Genomic DNA, 5,628 nt, shown 5'->3' on the forward strand with positions numbered 1-5,628 from the left:
CTGACAGAAGATGATGGAAATGAAACGCATTAAACTTGAGAAGTTGTTTATAGATCCCTATTACCATAAACCGACAAATCACTTTTAATCCTCATTATGCATCCTAATCATAACTACATGCATGTTCACAATGCCAATTTAAATAAATAAAATGCAATAAATAATAAAAGTACATCAATTGGATTTCCTCAACTATCATTTTCTAATGATCTCAAGATGTATGGGTTTACCGCTCACTGGCTACATTTATATGCACAATTTGGTTCAAATGGACTCAATTCATTACAGTTGATGAATCGGAATGTAGTGTTTACATAAACGCTAAATAAAGTGATCAGACAGCAAACAGTTTTGGCCCAGATCTGGCCCACATCTGGCCAACATGGATTTCACATGGGCCAGATGTGGGCCTGATCTGGGCCAACACTATGTTGCTGTCTGGTTGATGTGCGTGTTTATATGTCACAAGCTTCAAATCGGATTAGATTTTTTTTTGACATGAGCACACTGCACAAATAGTGAAAGTGAAAAGTGATAGATAATATAGATATAGATAATATATAGATAATATATTTATCTCTCTGTTTGCACATAATAACCACACTCCTACATGGTTTGTTTTTAACAGCAGATAAAAGGGTAACACATTACAAGTAACGTGAGTTACATAATCAGATTACGTTTTTCAAGTAACTAGTAAAGTAACAACAATTTTTAATTGACAAGAAAATATATTTTCAAAACAGTAACACTAGTTACTTTGTTTTCGTATTTATTGACTGACAAGTCTCAAGTCCCCATATTGGGAGAAATCGGAAGTACAGAAGCATTGTGTGCGCTGTGTGAACATGATGTAGTTCTAGACTAAATGTGAATGTGCATTAATTCATCCCACTCCCAAAAAAAAAAACATTAAGTATCCATCAAAATGAATTAAAACTCAGAATTATGACGCAAACCTGCAATAATTATTTTAAATAACACAAACGTATCTAATCCCATTTTATTAACTAATATCTTTGCTGCTGACATTTGATGATCCAGTTCAACCATACTAATGAGCAAAAATGACTTTAGATAAACTAACAATTGTGCTTCATTGTCATTTTATTGCTGAAGAGTGTTGAACCTTCTTCTCCTGTGTTCTACTGTACAGACGTGAATTTACTTTTCCTACAGTCAGAGGTTTATTCATTAAACTTTTTGGTGTGAAAGGGCTTTTACATTTGCTATAAATAGAACTTCTTATATTAAAAACAATCAAGCCCTGCTCATATTTAAAAAAAGTAACACAAAAGTAATGTAATGCATTACCTTACATATTAAAATAAACGTAAATTTAAAATAAAAAGTTTATCTATTTAAAGAGGTATATGATGTCACACTCATCTGTGTGTGAAGACACTGTAGGCAGCTGCACAGTGCATATCCATTAATTATTGTTCCAAAGAGAAGAAAACTCTGATTTTCCCAACTCAGGGAATAGGGAGCAATGAACACTGTAGGGATCATATCAATTAGAACAAAGCTCCTAACAAGTTTGTTATCTGAGCCAGGTGTGTTAATTAGGAGACATGCAAAATATGCAGAGCAGGGGGGCACGAGGACTGGGATTGGGAACTGCTGGTGTAAAGAATTATCTGATCGCTGTAAAAATATAACTGGTGCAGTGACACTTCTGCATATATCATTGCATGATGGTTGCACAGGCATTGCTGGATGACTATGTCAGTAGCAGACTTAGGAGAGACCATTAAGAATTCCTGGCCCACGATGATCACTGGCAAATGAGCAAATTTTGGTTCCCTAGAGCCATGATCTTGGATCTGTGTGCTGAATCGGGCCCAACATTACAAAGGCAAACTAGGCAAAATCATGCCATCCCTGTCCTTGAATCAACCCAAATCCTTTCAGTTTCAGGATTTTTGGCAACCGTGAGTTACCCAGTGGGAGATAGTTGATATGTAAGTTTACAAATATCATGATGTGATTTTGTTTCTGTGCAAAGCTTATTTTGGAAAAGCATAATTCTGTTCCATTTGTCATAGGTCTGGGATTTCCCAGCCATCCCTGAGTTCCTTGATACCTTCTGTTTTAAAAGGGATTTGTTGATACGTAAGGTTTTCTTACACTGTTGGAGAACAGGCAAATATCAAAAGGCAATTTATAGCAATGCCCATATTCCCAAATGTAATCGTTGCAATTAACTGCACTCATATTGCTATAAAGGCTCCACATGAGAATGAGTTCATGTGAATCAAAAACGTGCATTCCATAAATGTGCAAGTTATTTGTGAGCCAAACTTGATCCTGACAAATGTCATGGCACGATGGCCTGGATCAACATGACTTGTTTATTCTAGAACACAGCAGTGTATGGAATAGACTTGGGCCAGGTGCCATGCGCTGTGGCTGGCTTCTTGGTAAGATAAAATGACAATGTCTGTTTCCTAACAGATCAAGCTTAGTGTACAAATAATCTGTTATACTGTGAAAGTGACAGTAGTTACCCCCTCAGATGTTGGCTTCTGCCCAGATTCCCAGACCATCAGAGTGCAGAGTAAATGCAGTACAATGATGCCCAATGATGTCCGTTAGGAAGTAATGTGTCATATGTGAAGGGACAGCAACGCGAAGGTTCATTTTTTAACAAAGTCTTTTAATGTAGATCCAATGTCACACAACAAAACCCTTATTTTCTTAAGCTCATCTGCTATGACTGTTAATGCATCAGTTGTGTCCCTCTGTGTCTCAGGAACACCATCAGTCAGCACACGGCCACTTCCACCCGTGCCATGCGTTCGGGACGCACTCGTGCTGGGCACCTTTGGACACGCCACAGCCGCTGCAGACTCCGGGCTGGGAGTTTCCTCACCACCCTGTGCTCCCCCACCCTCTGGAAGAACAAGGACACAATATCCTATTGTGATATTTGTTTGTTTAATTGTACTCATGCAATATACTATTTAACTCGTTCCCCTGTCTCCAAAATGTCTGTCTCTCCCTCCTCCTTAGACACGATGGCAATGTTTACATGTTAGTAATCATTAGTTAGTAATCAGTTAGTAATCGGATTGATGGCTCAATCAGACCGAAAAGCCTTCATGTAAACACCTTAAAATGATCTGAATGAGTTTGATCTGAATTACATTTGATCAGATTGAAAGGGGTGGTTTATTCCTTTTCTAATATGATCTAGAGTGCATGTAAACACTCGATTGGATTGAAAACCGAAAGGACTGCGCATGTGCAATGATTCAGAAATGGCATATGACATATGATGCACAGAACGAGCTGTTCTTCCTGTTGAATAAAGTGTTGTATACATGAGTGTCCCACTACTGTAAAACTCTCCTCTCACTCAGCGTCTGTGAGGTGGTGCAGGACAACGTCCCACCAGTCATTGTTTTGGATCCTCATTCATAGACAACTGGTTTGAGTGCAGGAGGGGTATTTTTACTGCGTGATAAATATAAGCGCCATGGCACAGTGGTTTATGTGACAATGATATGTTCAAATAAAGCTACTACTACTACTATTGTTGCCAAATTATGACCAGAAATTGAAGCCCTCAAAGACTGAGACAGCCACCCGCGTATAAAAATAACTATTGTTATTACATGTTTAATACTGCCAATCCTATCTGAATGCTTTAGAATGTGTTGTAAAGCAGACAATATCCGATTTTCAGAGATATCTCATTTTATCTTATTTGGATATTCAGAGGCTCCTTAGTGTACGTGATTATGTCATTACATTTTGACAACGTTGATTTGTCAAAAGAAACCAATGCATTTTGTTCATTTGAGCCAAACAGGAACAATTGTTGATGCTTAGTCCCACCCCCATGCCCAGATTGGTTTAAACTGTCCCATATTCAACCAATAAACATAGGTTTTGGACTTTTGAACCACCATTTAGGATTTTCATTGTAAATTTGAACAAATGCAAAGTGAAAGTAAAGTCTGTTGTGTGTGCAGGAATACAAACACAAAATAACACATTTGCATGAGTACTCTCTGGAAAAACACACAACTGACTACTTTGACATTAAAACAAAAACAAGGATGAAACAGCAGTACATATCAGATAAAGCACTGGAATTTATGTCTTCACGTCACTAGGCAATGTCCCGGTACAATCAATTCCGACGCAGAGTACAACCAGCAGATCGATCATTTATAATATCTTTTTATAGATAATAATATATATTATGTAAATAATTCTTATATGCTGTAGTTCATAAAGATCATTTTCACTATTTTTTCTGTTGCACTCCGTATATATTTTTCACTTATTTTGTGTGTAGGTATATGATGTCACACTAATTGATACATTAATATTTAATGACATTTAATACCTATTATCAATTATTTTTAAAAGTATAGTTCTTCAAAATATCCTCTTTTGTGTTCCACAGATAAAGTCTGTCAGTCAGGAAGGATGGAACTATACACAGTGCAGAAGTTAAGGAAAAAAGTACAGCTCTCATTTTTACCTGAACCAAATGCATCAGACAGATCGGGGACACCTAAAAATGAAAATATGTTAATTTTTGCAATGTTAAGTTGATCACCGTATCTGACCCGAACCAGACAAATTAAAGAGTCGATCAGGACTGTGGTTGAAACATGAGCCAAATTCCTCAGGAAGGCAACAGGAGGTCATAAATCAGTCCTAGTGCCAAAAGTCCAAAGCAAGATAACCAACCAACCAGCTCTTTCACAGAACAGCTTTCAACATTAACACCACTAGAACAATTATTGACAATTTCAATTCGAGAAGAGATTGTCAAATTTGGGGCAAGTAATTGAGATGCAACGCCGGACATCTCATGTAAACCCATGAGAGTAATAAACAAGATCCTTTGATTGACTTCCACCAACTAGCAGAACCAGACTGAAATTCCTAAGGGGGGCATTTTAACCTCTGGTCTCCACAGAAATCTTTATGTCAGAGAATGGCACAGAAACTGTGCCATCAACCCACACATTTGACTATCATGTTATAATCACTTATTGTGTATGTCTTTTAATAACTATTGGATAGCTTAAGGATTCATATCCATGTTTAGTATGTTTGTGCTTCAATCTGCTTGCTTGAGACATTCCTGACCATCAGTTATTTGTCAAATGTATCATATTCTTGTTATAGGAATCATGTCCAAAATTATCCCCTGCAAGAGCGGGAAAATTCGGACCACGTGCTTAATAAGATAACATATGATTTATGATACTCCCGAGCCAAGACAATATCTGATTGGTCAAGACAACATTTGAGGTGTGGCCAACAGGCCAGTTTAAATACTTAGGACACCATAAAATCTAGCTTTTAGCTTCTAGCTTTGCTTCTTAGCTTTTGCTATTAGTCATGCCTGCTTTTAGCTTTTAGCTTTGCTTCTTAGCTTTAGCTTTTAGCCATGCTTTTAGTCATCACTGTTCTTTGAGCGCGGTTCCAGCGTGCGTCGGCTTGCACGCCTGCTGCTACTTAGCCACGATGAGAAGAAACACCACCTAGTCTCGTCAAAACTTTACTTCTTTTTTTTTCGTTTGAGAGTTTCGTGTTCTGAGTTAAGTTTTGTAACGCCGTGTCTGACCTCCACTGCCCGTTCAACTTCAACCAGTCCAC

This window comes from Carassius carassius, chromosome 6 (genome assembly GCF_963082965.1).
Source record: "Carassius carassius chromosome 6, fCarCar2.1, whole genome shotgun sequence".
Classification (NCBI taxonomy): domain Eukaryota; kingdom Metazoa; phylum Chordata; class Actinopteri; order Cypriniformes; family Cyprinidae; genus Carassius; species Carassius carassius.